Source organism: Corvus cornix, chromosome 10, assembly GCF_000738735.6.
Source record: "Corvus cornix cornix isolate S_Up_H32 chromosome 10, ASM73873v5, whole genome shotgun sequence".
Taxonomy (NCBI): domain Eukaryota; kingdom Metazoa; phylum Chordata; class Aves; order Passeriformes; family Corvidae; genus Corvus; species Corvus cornix.
The window spans coordinates 5237286-5257527 of record NC_046340.1 but is presented as its reverse complement, the minus strand read 5'-3'; the positions used below and the strand labels follow the sequence as shown (position 1 = coordinate 5257527).

Sequence of the window (20242 nt, the reverse complement as noted above, 5' to 3'; positions counted from 1 at the left end):
TCGTATCGCCCTGGAAGTGAAATGCATTTTAGGCCTCAGCCTTAAGGAAACCTGAATCATAGCAATGCAGGTGGCCTGAGAGTCTGCACCTGGCCGGATCCCATCGACGTGCCTCCACCCCCGGCCCCCGGACGGGCAGCACCTCGCCCCGCCGAGCGAGGAAGGTCCGGGGCTGTCCCTACCTGGGTCCCGGCCCCGACGGCCGGAGATAAAAGAGCAGCCGGGGGTGAGACGCCGCCGCTTTGCCTTTTCGGCGCCGGGGCTTGCTCAGAGGCGGCTTTTAATTACTAAACAAAGCGACTCGTTTGCTTCACGCCCGTCGGGAGCTGCCGCTTCTTTGCCAGGCCCCGATGGTGAGAGGAAAGAAAAAAAAAAAAAAAAAAACCAACTCAGCCCAGAAAAACACTTAGGAGAAGATGCAGCTCGAGGCGGCGAGGCGTGGGGGGTTACTCCAGGTTGGCTAAAAATAACTTCTCCTAATTAAAGAAAAGTGACGTCAGACGTGAGGGACGTAGAAGAGGGGAAGGCAGCGGACTCGTTCCTGGGCGATCACGTTAAATAATTCAGGGCCGGCCTGGTGACCGGGCTCTTCCGAGGTGCGGCCGGCGGGGCCGCCCGCCTTGCCTGGCGCCGGGGTCACCCGAGGAGGGAGCGGGCAGCGGGACCGTCCTGCCCGCGGGTGGGCGCGGAAGGTCCGCAGGGCCGGTGCAGCACCATGGCCAGAGCCACGCCGTCCCTCCCCGTCCCGTCGGGCCGCCCGCCGCCGTGGGTTGTTTTCTCTCGTGCAGATGAAGGAGAGTCCCGCGGCCCCCGTAGGTGGCCCAGGGGAGGAGGAAGCGGGCTGGCTTCGGGCGATGCCACCGGAGCTCAGGAGCCAGGGCAGCTCCCGCCGATCCCTCCCCAGGCTGGTCGCTGGTGCTTTGCGCTGTGCCAAGGAGCCATTTTGTACGCATTCTGCTAAAATTGCGCCAAAAAGAAAGCCCAAAAAACCCCTACCCCCCAAAAAAACCCCAACAAGATAACCATAATTTTTTTTTTTTAAATCCACAAAACCCAAAGCCTGAAAACAAACCAAAATACCCCGAGCACAAGGTATTCTCTCCCAGGTACTGGGGCTCTGCCTATACGGAGAGGGTCAAGGCGAGAGCTCCGAGCAGAGCAAGACATTGCCGAAAAGGAGAAGGGAAGAAAAATGTTATTATATATATTTCTGCCAAGAAAATCACCTCCTCTAACCGGCAGAGAGAGGGGACCCCTTCTCCAGCCCCGAGCAGCCCGGCGAGGTGCGGTGCTTTACCCGCAGCATCCTCCCCTGAGCGACACGGCGGCCCGGGGGCTCGGCACGGCGGGCGGGAGACCTCGCACGGCGGCAGCCAGGCAGAGCTGCGGCTTAACGTGGCTGGCTCTGCCCGTCTGGGCCCCCTCGCCGCTGCCGCAGGGACAACGGGGCTGGAGCGGGGCCGCATCGCCGCTGAAACGGCCCCGGGAGTGGGGAAAGCTGTCGGCGGCGCCCCAAGCTTCTCCCCGCCACCGAGGCCCCGCGGTGAGTAACGGGGCCTCCCCCGTGGGGGCAAAGAGAGGCTGGTCCCTGGGCCAGGCGAGCCCCCCGTGCCCGCTCGGCGCCACTGTCCTCGCACCCACGGGCTGCCCTCCGAGGCAGCGGGGCGGACGGGCGACTTCCCTCGCCTCAGCCGCGAGCATTCTAGCAGCGACCACCCTAACAGCGAAACCGATAAATTAGGAGAAAATCCAAGGCCGTAAAATTAAGGAGATTCCATTCATGGCAATTTTTTCCTACCCCTGTCTCCAGGATAGATTGAAATAAACGCCGGCCAAGCCCCCTCCCGAGCGGCTCCGGGCCGCGGGGGAGGCACCGAGGGGCTGGGGACGGAGAAAATATTTCTCCTCACCTTCCCCAGCCCCGTCGGGGCGGCCGGAGCACCCCCGGGCCCATTTCTCGTTAGGCAGGAGGCGGGAGGCAACCGGCGGTTCCCGGGAGCCAAGCAGGGGTGGCCGGGCTCGCCTGGGCGCCGGGAGCAGCGCCGGCTCGCAAAGGGCTGGCAGTCCTCGTCCTTTAGCTTTTAGCCTGATTGAGCTCGTAGATTTTATTTATTTAATTTTTAAATTTTTTTTTTCAAGGGGATGGCGGGGAGGGGGAGGGCGAAGAGAGGGAGAGATAAATAATCCGAGCGGAGCTCGCCGGGAGCCGGAGGCGGCGGGACCGGCAGGCGGCGCCCTGCCGCGGCTGCTCCCGCCGAGATCGCTTCGTTTCGCGGATCCCTCCGTTTTGTAGCAGGTCACATTTTACCCTCGTCTGGGATTTAAAGAAAGGCGATGTTCAGAAGCGGCGAGGGATTACAGTTTTAATTTTTTTATTTTATTTTTTTTTTTTAGTGAGGAGCAGGTCAGTTAAGCGCCCCAGATAATCATATTTACCTCCTGGCATTTTAGTCTGATTATTGTTGCTGTTATTATTTGTATGTGCCGGATTCGCCGCTACACGCACGTCGCGTTAAGAATCTGTGCAGGAAATAGCAGAAGCTGGAGGGAAAATAATTAAAATTGTGGGAAAACGGGGAACAGAGAGGATCTGTGGGGGATCGCTGGTGCGTCCCCGGGGCGCGTCTCGGGACGGGAGGGCCCCGCGTCTGGCTGCGGAGAAAGGGTCTTTTGGGCAGCCCCCAGGTGCGGAGGCCGGACGGGAAGGGCATTCCTGGGGGACGAGAGAGTGCGAGAGAGGTGCGCTGCATGAGCGGGGGGGGGGGGGGGGGGGGGCGGCATGGCGAGGAAAGGGAAAAAATGGGATAAGGGGTCGGGAATACGAAAAGAAAATGGATGGAAAGGGAAAAGGTGGGGAGAAAGGAAAGGCCAGGGAAAGAGAGAGAGTGAAGGGGAGAGGGAAAAAGAAGAGAGAGGAAAGGGAAAGGGCGAGGGGAAGGGAAAAGAGGGGAAAGGGAGACAGGGGAGTGCCGAGGACGGGGAAAGGGAAGTTAGTCGCAAGTGCAGGACTGTGCAGGGGTGCTGCTCGCCTCTCCCCCGGCCCAGCGGAGCAGCCGCGGGGGCACGTCGGGGCGGGAGGAGGCGGCGGAGGGGGGCAGGGGAGGTGAGCGACCCGCGGCGCAGCAGCCCCCGACACAGGCCGGGGCAGGCGGGAGGAGGCGGAGGGCCCGGTGCCGCCCGGTGCCGCCCGGTGCCGCCCGGTGCCGAGCCCAGCCGTGCCGGGCCGCCCCGTCCCGTGCCGGGCCGCCGCAAAGCCCATCCCGGGCTGGAAAGCGCGGGAAAGGGGGCGCTGATTTAAATGAGGGGTCGGGGATTGGCTGGGCGCGGCGTGACGTCACTTCCCAAAGGGGGCGATTACCATGCGAGGGGAGTAGAAGTTGGGCAGCGGGGCGGGAGCGCGAGTGCCGCTCGCCGGGCCGGGCTGGGCACCGAGCGCCTCGGATCGGCCCCCGCAGCACAGCCCTGCCCTGCCCTGCCCTGCCCTGCCCTGCCCAGCCCATCGCTGCCCGGCCCGGCCCGGCCCGGCTCGGCTCGGCTCGGCTCGGCTCGGCTCGGCTCGGCACAGCCCGACCTGTCTCGGTACGGCGCGGTTCGGCTCCGAGCCCCTGCGGCAGCCCGCCGTGCGCCCGTGGCTCTGCCCCGGCTTGTCTTCTCCGCTTCGTATTTATCTTTTTCTCTCTCTCTCTTTTTTCTTTTTTCCTTTCTTTTTTTTTTTCTTTCTTTTTTTTCCCCTTTTTTTTCTTTTCTTTTTTTTTTCTTTCTTTTTTTTTTCTTTTTTTTTTTCTTTTTAATTTTTTTTTTTTATATATGTGTGTGGTTCCCGGTGGCAGCTCCTGGCCGCCCTGCCCCGGCCGTGCCCGCACCTTGGAGCGGACGGACGGATGGACGGACGGATGGCCGGCATCCCCGACGGAGGGATGTTTCTGTCTTTGGTTATCTAGCTGTATGAGTGTTGTGGAGCCATCATAAAGCTAGATAACCGAAAGTAGAAATGACTTCCAGACCTGCTCGCCCAGGGGAAGCGGCCGCACCAGGACCGGCAGTGCAGAGACGGCCCGACTCGCCGCCCTGGGGGCTCCAGGTAAGGGCTGCGGTTCCGCGACCTCCCCGTCGGGCCGCTCCGGGCAGCCCGGGGCTCCGCGGCAGCAGGCGGGAGGGATGGGGACAGGGAGGCGAGTCCTGCGCCAATTCTTCCTTTCCCAAATAAATCCAGGGTTTAATTATCGGTTAAACGCACATCGATATTCACTCCTAGGCTGCGGGATGTCGCGGCTCTGGGAGGATGGAGAGAGCGAGCGCCCTCCCCAAATAAATCTTCCCCCCGTCCCAGCCTACGGGTCAGACCACGAACCCCCGCAGCTTTTGGATATCTTTCCTTCTCTCTCTCCCTCCCACTCTATTTTTTCGGCTTTGGATTTGATCCTGGCCTGCCTTTGGAAGGTCAAGTTGGTGATAATGTGATCACTTTTCTTGCGTAGTGGCTGTTGCTTTTGCCCGTAGCTGTGGGGTATGCCCAGGGAAGGGGTCCCGCTGCTGGGTGCACCCCTCCAGCGTGCAGCCGCCCGGCCCTGGGGCTTCTTTGGGAGCCGAGTGCATGGCAAGGCACAAAGCCTCCCTCACCTCTCCTGCAAGCCCCAGAAGTTGAAACATAATATGTATTACAATGTCTGGCAAATAAAAAAAAAAAAAAAAGGTGGAAAAAGAAAGAAAGAAAAGAAAAGCAATTGGCACATCTGCATTCCGTTCCCATGGCGACACAAAGCACCGTGCTCTCCGCCGAGCCTCCCCGGCACGTTTTCCCAGCTGGCGTGGGGCGAGCGCCCCTGGCCGAGGCCGGGGTCCCCCTGGCCCCCCGGTACCCTGGGGCAGGCTGGAAGCATCGCCACCAGCCCCTCGCCCGGCGCCAGCCGCTCGCATCCCGCAGGGATGGTCCCCGCTCTGCCGCCAACCCACACGGGTCGTGACAGCTCTGGGAAGGCTGCAGAGAGAAACCTTCCCGTGGCTGGGGTTGCGAGTGGGCTGTAAGCTGGCTCTCTGCCCCCCAGGAGATGCTGCTGGAGATGGGGAGGGCTGGGAGAGATGCTGCCGCATTCCCGCTACTCGGCGAGGTGGAGCGTGGGTACCCTGCCCCATCCTCTCTCCGCAGCGGGCATCGCTTGCCGAGGGACAGGGGAGCACGGCAGGGCCGAGGTGCCCGTGCCCAGCGATGTGCGGGGGCGGTGAGAGGTGGGAGCCCCCCGCACCTCACAGGCAGGTTTTCCACCTTCCCTTGCACGGGGTAATGGCGTCAGATGCCACGTAGGCCCGCAAAGCTAAATCTGCCTGTGCACCCTTCCAGGGCCAGCAAAGCACCGCCATAACCACAGTAAGGAAAAAGGATCTCAGCCTGAATTTGGCTATACCAGGAGAAAGAAAAGTTCTGAGGAGCTGTTATTATATATTCTAATGAGAAGTCATTGGAGAAATTAAAAAGGGCAGAGAAAGACGAAGACGCCAGCACTAATTCCGCAGGAAGCCTCCCAGGGAAAAGGCTGTGTGAGTGTGAACGCTGAAAAGCATGAAGGCCTGGAATTAGACTATCATTTAGAAAGCGTTACTAATCCGAAGTTACAGCAGTAATTCCATGATTTGCTGGGTCCCACACGCAGCGCCAGAATTAAAGATACGGATTTTCTAGAAATGTAACTCAACTGTGGCACCGAGTCTCGGCAAGATCCGAATGAATCATTCATTCCAAAGGCAGCGAAAGACATGTCATTAAGAACCAACCTCCTTCTCTCCAGCCCATCTGGAATATGTATACTCGATGCAATCCCAGAAATTGTGGAAGAGATCGGAGGTGGGGAGGAAGGAATGTAGTCCTTTCCCTCCTTTATTATGTTGGCTATTTTTAAGAAATAATTTTCCAATTATTTTCACAATATTGTGAATGGCGCTCAGTTCTTCTCCTATTTATTTTTTTTCCTCCTTTCGTGCGCTAGCATCGAGTCAGGTGCAAACGGTTTCAGTGGAGATGCTTTAAAACTAGACTGAACAAAGCAGGAGGGAACTGAGCAAGGTGGTTGATGAATGCATTTATTCCGGAGTAATGATTTGATGGGGGATGGAGGAAAGAAACATTCAAATTCCTAATGAATGTAATTCAGGAGGAATCATTCAACCAGCATGTTAGAGAAAATCTGTTTGGTGGGAGTGTTCTGCACTGGCAGAACCCAGGAGGTATTTCTGTCCCTGGCTTTTGTAATTGCAAAAGGTGAAAATATAAAAAGAGGATCTGAGGAAAAAACATACACACACATATAATAAATGTCTTTGTGTGTGTGTATATAAATACACATATATATAATTTTATGAAATAAAATGGAAGTGTGGAAATCCGTGTCTACATGAGAACTCTTACAAAGGATCGATGCAAGCTTTTTCACCTTGCTGTTCAATCAGCTGGTCAGAAACCACTCTTGTTTTTTACTATTTTTTTTCTTCACAAAATCACCTCTCCTGAGCTGATTTTTCAGGTATTTTTTCAGGCCATGTCCTTGGTGCAGTTACCCCAGAGCAGTTCCCCCGAAGGGGACTGAGCGATTTGGCCTTTAATGTCCAGGAGAGAGAAACCGCGGTTGAAATTTTTCTGGTGCTTTAATTCTTCATTTTTGCCCCCATTGTTGGCATGAACCTATGGGTGTCTCAAGGAAGTGTGAAGGCAGAACCTCCTCAATTGACAAGGGAGGTGGCAGTGAGTGATGGGGGACAGTGGTATGAGAATCCCCAGCTCATGCATGCGTGGGTGGGGGGCAAGGCGGCGGATGAAGCCCCCCTGCAAATCCCTGCTTGTGACATACCCGCTGCATTTAGAGAGTCCTTGGCAGCCCACCGACGGGTCTCTGCATTCTGTCTTTTTCTTTTTTTTAAGTACCATAGTGGAAGGAAGGTCCCCAAGGGTCTGTCCTTGGGCCAGGGATGGATTTTGGCTAGACACAGTTCCCTTTGTGGCTTTGCCTTTTGCCCTGTTAGGGTAGCTATTGGCTGTGGATGGATCTTTCCCCCTGTGTGGGCAAAACCCAGAAGGGAAGGCGTCTTTTTCGGCTGTGCTGAGATGAGCGCCCATGTCCCAGCATTCCTGGTTCTTTCTCTTCTCAGTGAGACTCTCCTGATGGAGCAGTAGGATACAGCATAGGCCAAACGTGGGTGAGGTTCCTGGAGCTGGGCTGTGATGTCTTTGTTCTTCAGGCAGAGCTGGGGACGGGCAGAGGGAAACAGAAACAGAAGAATCGGCATGTGCCATTGGGGGATAAATGGAAAATATCGTTTGCGGGTTTCACCCCAGGGAAATGATGCTCTGGGACCTCGCGTACTCCAGCTCATGATTTCCCATCTTTTCCTAAAACTTGTCCACCATGTGGTGGGTTTGGCTTGGGGCATGAGATGAAGGGGGTTTATACCAGATACCTGGGGAAGCCAAACTCACCCGGGCTTGGGGTCAGGTGGAGAAGGGGCTGTTCAGGCCCTGCTGTTTGGAGGAGCTGCCTTGGAAGCCAGGCCGTGTGAGCATGCACTCTTGGTTATGGATGAAATCCCATCAATAGGCATTTTTGTGGAATTGCCTGGCAATGGCGAGTTCCACTCTTGAGGCTGGGCTTGGCCATTTCTTTTGTCTCTCTTGGCTTCCCACCCGCTCCCCGCACCCTTGATGCAAACGGATGGTGCCTCCCTTTACCTGCTGCTCTGCCCTGGCTTTGTCTGTGCTGCCAGAGAAAGGGCAGAGCCCAGGAGCTTGGAGGGTCCATCCAAGCTGTGGCCATGGATGGGTGCTGCTCGTCCAGCAGGGAGGGATCACAGCTGCCTGCTGAAAACACTCTGGTGTCTGCGTGGAGGGAAGGTGCTGATTTGGCATCTGCAGGTGCAAGCACCGAGGCGCCTGGCACGTGGCAGTGCACACACGCTGTTCGTGGTGTGGGTACCGTGTGTCACCCCAACACTGCTGCTGCCACATCGCAGCCCCTCAGTTGCCCGGAGTGTCTGGATGTCCCCAGGGGCCACCAGCATAAGATGGACGTGTGGCTGCCCACGCTGGCTTCCCCGACACGTGCTACAGGGAGTCACCCTGTCCAGGTTGGGGATTTTGGTGTTTTGTGCCCACAAGCCTGGTCACCTTGGGAAGGTATTTGCCAGGACCCAAACTGGAAAAACATCATCTCGGGCTTCTCACCATCTCTCTGTCCTTCTGGGTGCATGTGTTTGTGACCAGAGCTTGCATATGAGGCTGGGCCATCACACTGCCCACAGCTGGGCTCCCAGTGCCTGCAAAGAGTCGGGACAAGGTTCTGGCTTTCGTGTTTTCTAATATTTATTCAGGGGCTCAGGTTTGGTTAGGAGCGTTTGCCTCGAAAGCTAAGGAGTGGGGGTAAAAAAAGGAAAATGGGGGGAGCAAAAGAACACAATCTCCGGCAGTTAGCTGTCTCTTGGAAACTCAGCTTGCTGTTCCTATAGAGGCTTTCTCTTTTCCTTCACCCTGGTCTGGCCTTAAGTACCACTTTAAGCGGGCTTTGCTCATTCACGTCCAGGCTCCTTAGAGCAATTGAGCCCGCGGGGGTTTGAAAAGAAGGGACAGTCCTTCAATGGCAGGACCTTGGGCCAGGCTAATTGGTTTTGGTTCAAGGGGATACTGGATTTGTGAAAAGCCCAAAGACATCTTTCCCACGCCAAATCCCAGCTCTTCAGAGGGGGAAGTGAGGGGTGCTAGGTGGAGAAGGGAGCTGAAAGAAAGATGGCTTAGTTGAGGAACCTTCCTAAGGACCTGGGCGCCCAGCAGCCTCAGCAGGGATGGATGTAGTGGGGGGCAGCGCCCAGGGTGGCACAGCAGCAGGGGCACAGTGTCCTTCCTCCTCAGGGCAGGTGGACAGCGGTGGCTGGCTCCCGGTGGCACGCTGGCAGCCATGGCCTGGTTTCATTAAAACCAGGCTTTTTCAGTGCATGCCAGATTCCCATGGAGATGCCACAAATGAAGGAAGGATGGGACTTGGGTTCAGAAACCAAATTGCGTCTGTCTGCTCACCTGTGCAGCCATGAGGGGAATTTGTTGAGGTCTTTTGTATCTCATTTTGATTTAGGAATTTATTTATTTTTAAACACTGACACTCTCTGGCACCATTCCAGCAGTCCCACGACCTTTACTCTCCCCAAACCATAAAAATCACTTAATTATTGGGCTGAAAATCAAGACTTGGAAACAAAGCCAGCTTATGGGACCATCAGTTCTTGATATATTTCCTGAGAGGACATATTTCTGGGCACCTTCAGAGCAGAGCACGCAGCTTGTTGGATATGAGATATCAAGGCATTATTTATTGAGGAAGTCTTCACACTCCCTCATCTGTTATAATTAACTGATGACATTTTTTCTTAGGTTCAAAATATGGTGAAAAAGTATAATTAGCACGAAGCTGAGGCACTGCATTAAAATGTCTCCTATAGTTAATGTAGGGTAGTCGTGCTATTTATTATAGGAGGAGCTGGCGCTGACCCCTGTGTTGCCTAACACTTTTTATTGTAAAGATTCTTGAAGTTTTTTTTCTTTTTGAGAACCTCTGACACTCCCATTGTTTGCTGTGGGCCCTTGAAATTCGTCCGGGGGAAGCTCTTCGACTCGAGAAATGCCTATTCTTTGTCCCTTAAATTCCTTTCAGGTTTAGCTGAATTATGAATCATTCAGAATCGCGATTTCCCTTCTCTTACCTCTTGGAGGGAAAAAAAAAAAATCAAAATTTATTGTTTCCCTGGAATAATAATAACAGATCAGGAGCAGGGTGAAACCACGGACTCCCACCACTTTATTGCAGAGCTCTGGACCAGCCAGGGAAGGTGGGAGGGTGTTCACAGCCAACTCCATCACCCCTTTCCACCTTTAGGTCATATCCTTCCAGCACAGCCCCTTCTCCTGGGAGAAAATTCCTCCAGGTTCTGGTGCCAGGAGGAAAAAGTGTAGGGGATGTGGGTGTGTTGGCCTGGGCACTGCCAGCCCCAGCAGTCCCCTTCTCTGCCAGCCCCAGGAGAGCAGCCTTCTGCCGCTGCCAGATAACATTAGTCCTGTATTTCATAGTGGCAGAAATCTGTGCCGAGGCTTGGGGCTTGAAAATCTCTCTGCCCATGCAGGATGAAGCAGGGATGGGTGCGGGGTGGAGGAAGGGGAATTTGTTACACTTGCCTACAATTGTTTTTCTTTTTGCTTATATAAACAATCTATTATTTATTAGCTATAAATAATGCATTTTTCTGTATGTTTAGAATGCACGTGATTTCTGTATATTAAAAATGTACATGGTTGAAGGCACCAAAGCAAGCACTGGCAAGTCGGGGGGTACTTGATTTCATTTTGACCAAGAGACGTTAATTCAGCCTTTCCTTGCCCGTGCCCTTATGAGGCTGACGACACGGTCACAGCCTATTTTTAGCTCACTCCCTCTTTTCCTGTCCAGAGTGGCTGCACAGCGAGCTGGAATTAAGGTTGCATGGACAGCCATAAATTGGACACTTCCTAACTTTGAAGTGCTTGACCACGCAATCTAAGCAAGGGCTCTTCAGGGCACTATTTCTGCATGTGGCATTAACTGCATTGGCTAGGGACGTCAAACACAGGGGTAGAGAAGCTGTAGAGCAGAAAAGACCCATCAGACTATTGAAAGTGTTTGTTTGAATAGATGAGGGAGTCAACAGAGCCTACACTTGATCTGAGCTAAATGGCCAAGAAGATGTCTCCAAGCTGAGAGGGCGGAAGCCTTTGTTCCTTCAGTCCCTGCCTTGATGTTTTCTTTGCCTTTGGTTTTCCCTCATTCCCTCCTAAGGAGGTTTGGGCTCCTGCTCTTGAGGAACCTTTGGCTTGTGTAGTGAATTCATGTGCTGGTGGAAGCGAGGGTGTCCCTAGGAATGTGCACACACACGCACGCTCCCGTCATCGCACCAGCAGACGTGTGCTACCAGCTCGCAGGTACTTGCTGATTGGCGTCCTTGCCTTGCCTTGCCTTGCACACTCCCTCTTTCCTGTGTCACTGTCAGGAGCCATTCCACATGTTGGAGGGAAAGGAGAGGCCTTTGTGTTTTACATTGGAAGGATAATCTCTCTTTTAGCTGCTGGAAGAATTACTCCAAAGGTGATTATATGCAAAGCACATTTATCTTTGCTTGAAATAGCACTTTTTTGTTTTCTTTTTTTCCTTTGTTTACTGGTGGGTATCTCCATTCTGGCTCTCAATAAGATGCTTGGCTGTCTGTTTTTGAGTGGAGTGGACACCTTGAGCAAATCAGCCTGGGAAGTAAGCAGCCCTTTGTTTTACTTTCCCAGATATAATGCAGTCACAGCCCCTTGCACATACCTTGTGCCGATACCAGAGCACTCTCCCCCAGCTGGCAGTGTATTTGCCCTGGGTTAAAATTATTTGACCTAGCAGTTTTGTGTTTCCAGAATTCCTGGAACCTGATACCTGCCGGGGTCCGTTTCTGGATCGGCACAGGTATCTAAGTGTCCTATGTTTGGGTTTCCATTGTTTGGGTTTGGCTTGTGTTTCATGAGCATCTCTCATAACTTTCCTCCTCTCTCCTGCCTCTCAGTTCAGCAAAGGGCCTGTCTATCTGAATGCAGGCAATAAACATCTGTTCTCACCCTCACTTCTGTTAATGAGATAGAGACAGGTAAGCATCACACATACCAACTTCCCTGCTCTCAGCAACATCAAGGAAATGGTGACAAGCTATTAATGGAAAGTGATGGTCTGGGTGCTAATTAGTGCTTCCTTTTCAACTTTTACCTGCATGTCTGCCGAGATGCCCATCCCAGCCTTTCCTCCCTCCCTGCATCCCTTTGTTTCCAGCGCATTCTGTGTTCACTGTGCACCTCCCATGTCAAAGAGTCTTCTCTCTTTATTTTTTCCCTAGCGATCACTTTCTGCATCCCTTCATTCCCGTTTTTTTTCCCTTTTCCCTGGCACCCTCATTCTCCTGTAGTTGTTCCAGGCAAAGAATCAGCATGATATTATAGTAGGATCTGAAAGCTTGGGGATGGGATATGTGAAGTTGGTCAGGAATTGCTCATCTTCATCACTGAGTAGTAATATTTGCTTGTGGCACTAGTGCACGGGGTCAAATTACCCTGGGGACGTGAGGTCAGAGATCTATCCCTTCTTCCCACAGGTAATGCTGTAGGGAGCCTCCCAGCCGCTCACAGGTCTTGATCATGGAGCAATTAGTATTTAAAGCAGATCTTCTGGTAATGCCCAGAGACCAAGTAGGACAGGCCTCCATGGTGTGAGCCTGCAGGAGATGACAGGTCCTGCCCCAGAGAGTTTGTGATCTAAACTCTAAATGGTTTTGCTGTCCACCAGCCCCTGTTAATGGCTGGTTTTTGAGATCCACCCCAATTTATGCTGCAGCAGCAACATGATTCCTGGTCTCAGCTTGGTGCCCGGTCTCTCCCGTTTCTCTTTCTTCTGGTCCCTGGGCTCTGCCCCTTCCCCGAGGACACTAATCAGTCCCTCCTCACCTTTTTTGCACGGGCTGTGGGTTTCTTGCTGCCAGGCTGGTGTCCCAAGGAGCTGCCTAATCTGCCCCTGTCATTCCCAGTCACAGGGTCCACACGCACCATAGCTTTATGGGGAATGCTTGCAGGGCAGTGGGAAGAGGCAGCCATGGTTTGCACATCAGCTAATTAATTTTCATGACTGAACGATGCTGCCTGGTCTCTTGTTTATACTCCTCGCCTCTCCCCTTCTCCCCCTCCTCGCTGACACACACGCAAGACGACACATCTCGTAGGAACGTCAGCATCCTTCCACAGCCTTGAGACGCGAGCGGTTATTCTGTTGGCTTGTCAAACGCGGGTTTCCCTGCTTCATGGTACACAGGGGCCCCCTGTTTCACATTTGCTGATTCTTATTAGACCCAGCGCGCCAGGGCCCTGTCTCTCCCCGCAAAGCAACGCGCCGCATCCCATCCATAAATCCAACCCTGGAACAAAGCCTCTTCTACCCTGCCCCATATTTCTACCCAGCCTGCCCGCTTTCCCCTCTGTCTCTCGCTCCCCCTCTCCCGTGCTGAAGGTTTCCTAGTGCCAGGGAGATATGATAATTCTTGTGAAGAGAGCATGAAATGCCTCTGCTCTTTGTGTCTGTTTAATTCAATGAGAATCCCAGCCCCAGATGTCATGAATGGTGGGCTTTGTGCTGGCCCTTCCTAAGCCCTAACCGCCAGCCCAGCTCTCTGTCTTTCTTGTTTCCCACCACTGGATACTGATTAACAAACTAAATTATTTTTCCTCCCTAATGATGTTTTCCCACTTTGCCCACCAGGCTGGAAGAAGCCACGGGGAGGAAAGAGTTTGTGCAAAGGATGAGATAGCCAGGGAAAAAATTAAAGAGACAGTGTTGCTCTCTGGGCTCTGGCAATGCAGGTCCACTCGGCTTTATTTCCTTATTAGAGAACGGGGTTGTGTCTGGCTGTATTTTACGTGGCTGGGTGTATTTCAGCCGAGGGACGGGCTTGAAAGCATCCGCACAACGTATGCTCTGGAGCATGCCAAGGTCTGTAACTCACTTGCCATTGTGAGTGCAAGTTTGCACGGCCCCAAATTTAAGGTCCCTTTTCCAAACGTGAGTGACATGCAGTAATTACTTGACATCTGTCCATGGGAACCTCTTTCTAATTGAGACAAATTCTCTTTTCCTTAATCAGATGTGACTGAGAGTTCGTGGAGTGGGATGCCTTGGGAAGGGCTGGGACGTCTCCACCTGAGCAAGGAGAGGTGAGTCCCTGGAAGTCTTGCTGAAGAATCGAGTCCAACTCATGCATGGGAGACCAGCTCTTTTACCTGATCCCTCCCTCCCTCCCACAGCCAAATTCCCAGCCAGGCTTTTGAAACAGGGCCAGTTGTTAGCTGCTGCTAGAGAAGACCAGCAGCGATAATCCAGGGAGTCTGGATGGAGCCAGAGGCAGGTGGCCAAGGCAGGATTGTGCAGAGCCACCTGCTTCTTGGAGTCCGGTAGTGCCTCCTTGCTGGGCACCAGCGAAGCTGTGTCCAGCAAACACCCTCCTGGAGCAGGAAAAGAGGATGGGTGTCAACCTTGTGAGTAGAAAAGATGGCAGAGAGGGAGAGAACCTTTTAACAACAATCTGGGGTCTGAGTTGTGCCATTGAGAGTCATCGAGAGGGGGCTGGTTTGGCATTTTGATTTGAAAAAATCCCAAACAAACAAAAAACCAGAGGCGCCCCAGTGCTGGTGGTCAGGACTCCTCTCATCTGGGACACGGGCGGGGGCAGGTCTTATGGACTGGGCATGACAGAGAGCTGGGTGTGCTCAGGAAGGTTCTACAGTGGTGCAGTTCTCAGCCCTGTATTTATCAGACAATACAATAAGTACTTATGTCTCACATTTGAGAGCTCCAGTCAGAGAGGACCAGAGCCTTGCCTTTCCCTGTGCAGACCTGGGGGGCTTGTGTAGGCTCAGCTTGTGGAGCGGCTGCTCCTGTCAGAGCCGTGCCAATGCTGCGGTACCCAGTCATGGTTCCCCTTTTCCTCAGCTTCGACTCAAAGGGGGAATAAACAGGGAAAAGGGAGTTGCTTGCCTGCACCCATCAAGACCCTGCAAGCACACCCACTGCTTCCAGCAAAGCACTGCCTCGCGTATGGCCTTTGCTTCTCACTGCAGTCACATCTGACCCTTATTACTTCTGCAAGGTAGAACAAGGCAGGAAAAATGGCTGTGCAGTGAGTTTCTTCATGCGCCAGGATTTATTAAGAACAATAGGGGAAATCAATCCATCTATGTAGAATACATCGCAGGCTGCAATGGGATAAAGCATTTATTCCGCTCTTGAAGGGTAGAGCTATAACTCATGGGAGGCAAAACCCTTAGTGCTGTGGAGTCCCTTCCCTTCATGTGTGCAAAGAAATGCTTTAGCCCATGGCAACCTACCAGCTATTGAATTTGTGTGGAGAATCTGCCGTCCTTCCCCTTTGCCGGCCCCTTTTTGGAAGGCGAGTCACTCATTAAAACACACCTCTGGAAAAATGAAGGGGCTGTCGGTTCGAAGGCATCTCTGCATCTCAGTTTTACTTGAAACAGAAAGGGAATAGAAATGTCTCAGTGATTTAAAAGCAACCCCCCACCAATTTTGAATGGACAGATTGTGCTTTAACCAACGCAGGATTTGCTGCAACTTTCTGCTGATGCCCAAGGACCAGGCGCTGCAATTACAGCGGAGAGGGATGGTTGGGGTGTTGTGACAAGGCGAGATGCTGTGCAGGGAGATGTGTGTTGTGCAGCTGAACACCTCCAGTGCTGACTGGAGAGATGTGTGTGTGTATATATAAGTACTCCCTGTGCCCAGCTCTCTACTCGTGGTAGAAGGCATGCAGTGCAAAGACTGGAGCAGTAGTTAGCAGGGGCAAAAGGTGACCAGGATTTGTTATAATCTTTCTGGGTGTGAGAGTGTGAAGCTGGGAGGGGTGGGATGGGTGGCATTAATAGCGAAATGGTATTTTCACTAAGCCTATTTTCACTGGGTCTAATCTATGTGTTGGGAAGAGGATCTCTTCCATAGGGCAGACCCAGCGAGGCTGGTGAGCTGTTTGGAGGGGTCTGGGCCGCCAAGGAGTGCGGGCAGTGGGAAGCAAGGCAATTGAGTGGATACGTCAGACGGCCCTCCTCAGCAGAGATGACTTGGTAGGTAGCGTGCTGTTGGGCAGATGGGGTTAATTCTTACACCCAAATCAAAAGGCAACCGAGGGGGGAATGTTTTATTAATGAAAGCAGCCCTTTGTGAGTATTCCTCCTGAGGCACGTTCCCTCCACCCGCTGCCTTCCCCCCTGGCTGCTGTCTGGCCCCATGTCTTGCTCAGTACCTGCTCAGCTGCCACTCACCCACTGATAGGTTTCATCAAGAAATGTCTCCATATGTGTCTGAGTCCTGAAACTGGGTATGTGGGATGGGAGGAGGAGGAGGAGGGATGAGTCCTTGGCCATGGTGGAAACAGGGCTTTGCCACAGGCAGGCAGAGCTCGGGCTGTCACAGGTTGCACGTCAGCCCGTTGATTGCTGCAGTGGTGCTGCAGGAGTCACCTCTTACTGGTACCGAAGAGCAAGAGAAACAGAGTGTTAGGTAAAATGCAGGTTGAAAGTGGGTACTTCAGTGGGCAGGGGATGAAGGGAGCAGCTGGAGATTGGGTTGGGGAGGTTGGGAGTTCCTTGCCTACCATCCAGTCTCCTTCCTATCCTGCCACCTCTCTGCCTGCTAGCCATGGGCTCAAGAGAGGAGCAGTGGATTTCTGTGCACCAGAAAGCAGCCTCTCCTGGTCTTTCTTACCCTGCTGTGTCCCTGTGCCCATGTCCTCGGGGGCCCTGGACAGCTTGTTCTGTTAAAGGACAGGGCTGTGGGAGTGGCAAGGGCTGTGTGTGGAGATTATTTCTGTTGCTTTGTTAAGAATAAAACAAAAGCTGGTTTATGACAATTGATTCAGGAGAAAGAGGAAGTGGAGCACAATTCCCAGAGCACCTTTTAGCAAGGCTCTGCATGCGCACGCGTGTGTCGTACGCGTGTCAGAACTGAGCACCCACGGAAGGCCGGGTCGGGAAACCTCACATGGAAGCGGGGAAAAGACCCCAGTGCATGGCTGCTTCCCTGAGGGAACCCCCGCAGGGCTAATGTTTGATCTGAGGCTCCGTTGTACTCCTCTGAAACCTTGGGATGTCAGGAACTCGAAGGGAGACTAGGATGGAAGAGGATGCTATTTGCATTTTCCTATGAATGCATCTATTTGTATAAATTTGGTGTCTCTGTGCATGCGCACACTCCCCTACGCATGCATTTGTTTGAAGAGCAACACGCTGTCCCCGTAGTGTTCTCCGCTCAGGGCCAGAACTGGTTACTCTGAAATTCAGACTCTTCCTGGAGGAGCTGCAACTCCCCTCCCTGCTTCAAATCTAGCAATGGCTATGGACATAGGAGTCCCGAGATGGTTCACCATGGAATAGCAGAGTTTCATTGTGGGGGATGAAGGCTCCCCCTTTCAAATTTGCACAGACATCAAAAGAGTCTGGAAGGTTCAAACAGATCACAACGTAATCAAAATGCCAAGCCACCGTCTGCTTCTGCCTTTGGGTTGACAAGCAGGATTAGCACCCAAGGGAAGCAGGGTGTAATAGTGTTTCACGGGCACTGTGAACAGCCCAGGAGTGTGTGGAGTACAGAAAGGTTAGCCGAAGGGCAGGTCTAGCTACAGACGTACGGTTTGGGGGGCGGATTTTAAAGCAAGGAGCTGTGCGTGTACAACCTCCGTGGATATTTACTTTAGCAGAAGGCAGGACTCTCCTGTATACCAGTGATGTCACGCTGGAAGCAGTTTAAGCTAAACTGGAGAAAGCCAGTTTAAGAGTGGAGATGTGCACCAGCGTGGCGAGGAGCAGCAGCAGTTGACCTATAGCGCTGTCATTATAATGGTGTGGTTTTCCATGTAGACAACCCTGGAGCGGAGCAGCTAGCCTGCCATCCCTTATGTTTCACTGTCTTGCTGAGATGTATAACATGGCCCTGCCCGCATGCAGTTGCAATCACCCTCTGGTTCTCCACAGAGTACTGGAGCAGATGCCGAATTTTCAGTGTGCGTTGTGTGCCTATTGCACCGTGTGAAATAGTCCCATCATGGCTAAAGACACATGAATTGCTTCCCAAATACTGCTTTAGTGTCAGGAATTGCTGGTCTTGTCCTGAGGGCAGCCCGAGATCAAAGATGAGGGCTCCTTGGTTGATATTTGGTGTTGCTCATTTGGAGAACTGAGTAACACTGATATGTCCACTGTAAAGCTCCCATGGAGTGAGAAATGTGTCTGTAGCTTTGTCTGTGTCGTCTGTGTAACCATGCGTTTTATAACTGACCTTGTTTTAAATTTGTGTTAAATTAAGGTTTAGGAAGCTCACTTCTTCTTTACGGATATCTCTGCAGTTTTGGTTTGGAATTTATTTTGTTTTGGCCAAGAGAAAGGAATAATTTGCCCATAACTCACTGATGGATGGACAGGTGACATCTTGCCTTGTAGCTCTCAGAATGCTCTATCTGTCCAGGCTGAGTCTTCCAGGGCCAGTCCAGTGCCTGGCAGCCTTCAGAACTCACTGGGACACACTGAGGCAGGCGGCTGCCCATGTGGGGATAAGCCCACTCATGTCCGAGGGGAACGCCGTGGCAAGGGCACAGCCGCCTCAGTGGGCACAAGCAGGGCCCAGGCAATGTGTGCTGCCTGGTAAAGGAGAAGCGTACCAAGATTGTTCCAGCCAGGAGGGCTGGGGAAAGAGCTGTGGGAGTGCTGCGTGCCCAGCGCCTTGGCACCGCGAGCAGGGCCCGGGCTAAGATGGCCGCTTGCCAGCGCACTCTGGCCCACCACAGCAACTCCTTTTCTCCTGGGGCCCCCTTTTCCCACTGCCACTGCTCCTGGGTGCCCACTGCCTCGGGGCTGGCAGAGGGGAACCCGCTGGGATGGGCCAGCTGCGGGCCTGAGGCAGCGTGGGCCCCGGCGGCCATTTTGCGGGAGGCGAGCGCCGCCTGTAAGATGGCCGCATGGGCATGAGGTGGGGTGCAGCGCTGCCTTGTCCTCGCCACGCTGCCTCCCTCACGCCGTCCCCTCCTTATCTTGCTAATTACCGATGAAGGCAGAACAATAACGGGAGCTGGCATGCCCCAGTTCTTTCTCTGCCACCTCCTTCCTCGGGCGGAAAATCTGCGCGCACACCTCCCCCCCACCGCCCGCCAGCCCCTCTGTGATATTAACTGAATTAACATACTTCCTAATTTGCCCTGTGTTTTCCCTGCGCCGGCTCCCAGCCGCCTCGTCATGGCTTCTCCAACTGGTGGGGAAGAAGCGAGCACGTTCATCCCCTCCGCTCGTTTGGTTGTATGCGAAAAATCCTTAATGACATCTAAAAGGGGTGGCAGGACAATAGCCCACGCGGGGTTTGGCAGGAGACGTGCAATATTTACCCCACCAGACCATCCTCACTGCCTCTTTGCCGAGGGATTACGACGGCCGCCGTCCCCGCGTTCCTCCATTTATTTATTTTGCCGGTGGCGGGGGGGACGCGTTGGCACGCGGCTGCTTTGTGCGCCTTGCTTCACCTATGAAAAGGACATATTAAGGTGTTGCCATAAACCCCCGGATGACAAAGAAAGTGCCTTTCTCTTCTGCTTGTAGGCAGCAATGACAGAAGCCTTTAAAACCATGAATTTCCCCCCCCCCCAGTTGCAGAAGGCTTCCCCTAAAAGGAACTTAAACACATACCATTAATTCTAAAGCGCTGAGCTCCTGCTAACTATGCCATGCTTTTTGTTTCTGATAGTATTTGTCCATTGCAGAGAGCAAGCCAAGGATGCGGAGCCTCCCCCGCCCTCCTCCCTTTGTTTAAGTGACAAAATGTTTCCATGTTCTTGTTTAGAAAATAAACCTTTGTGGGTTTTTCAGCTTTTAGTTTTATTTTTTTCCCATTTATTGTGGTGCAAAATCCAAACTCCCCTTCTTCCCAGATCTTGGGAATCCATGTTCCTCATGATCAATTTTCCCTCCTTTATCTAAAAATACAACATTATTTTATAGCATTACTCTGAAAATGCAGCAGTTATATTTTGAATTTGAGTATTCAGAGCTTCAGGATATTGCAATATTTTTTTTTACAAGCGATGAATGATATGCAATGATTTAAGTGTGTAATGCACAATACAGATGCCATGCATTGTAAATACATTTCAGGGGCATAAAATCCAACACAGAGAGCCGGTGTTCCACGAAAGCCGGGAGTCCAAAAATAACTGTAAAAATGAATTGTCTGTCGGGACGAATCTCTCAGATCCAAGCCAATATTTGCAGGGTTACAATATACAACTGGCTTACTTATTGGCATAAATATCTCATTTTAAAATGCCGATGATAAACTGAAAAAGAGGTGAAGGAGATATTTGACTGATTACTGGATGCTATGGATTCCCTGCATTTAATTTCATACTTACATGCTATTTACTTATCCCATGTTTATGGGTATGCGCTTTAGCTTCATATAAATCTCTCCTGTCTGTCTGTCTCGCGGCGTTCTTTTCTCTTCTGCCATCCCATCTGCTTCTCATGGTCCTTCTCCTGAAACCACATCACAGGATCTGATGGGGATAATGGGAATCCGCCTCTGGTCTCTATCATAAACATGCCAACGTGGGCTATTGTGTC

The 20242-nt window shown here is 52.7% G+C and overlaps 1 long non-coding RNA gene across 8 annotated transcripts in view; it reads left to right on the top strand.

The window, feature by feature from the left end:
* LOC104683938 overlaps nt 1–20242 on the top strand; it is a 44739-nt gene that overhangs the window by 5453 nt on the left and 19044 nt on the right. For 6 of the 8 annotated variants that reach the window (XR_005602770.1, XR_005602771.1, XR_005602773.1 and 3 more), the window contains 2 exons: nt 3831–4081; nt 13717–13786. This is a non-coding gene — a long non-coding RNA (uncharacterized LOC104683938). Of the gene's footprint in view, nt 1–3426; nt 3580–3830; nt 4082–5338; nt 13787–20242 lie in introns of those variants that run through there. The other 2 variants (XR_005602774.1, XR_005602776.1) reach the window with 2 other exon arrangements.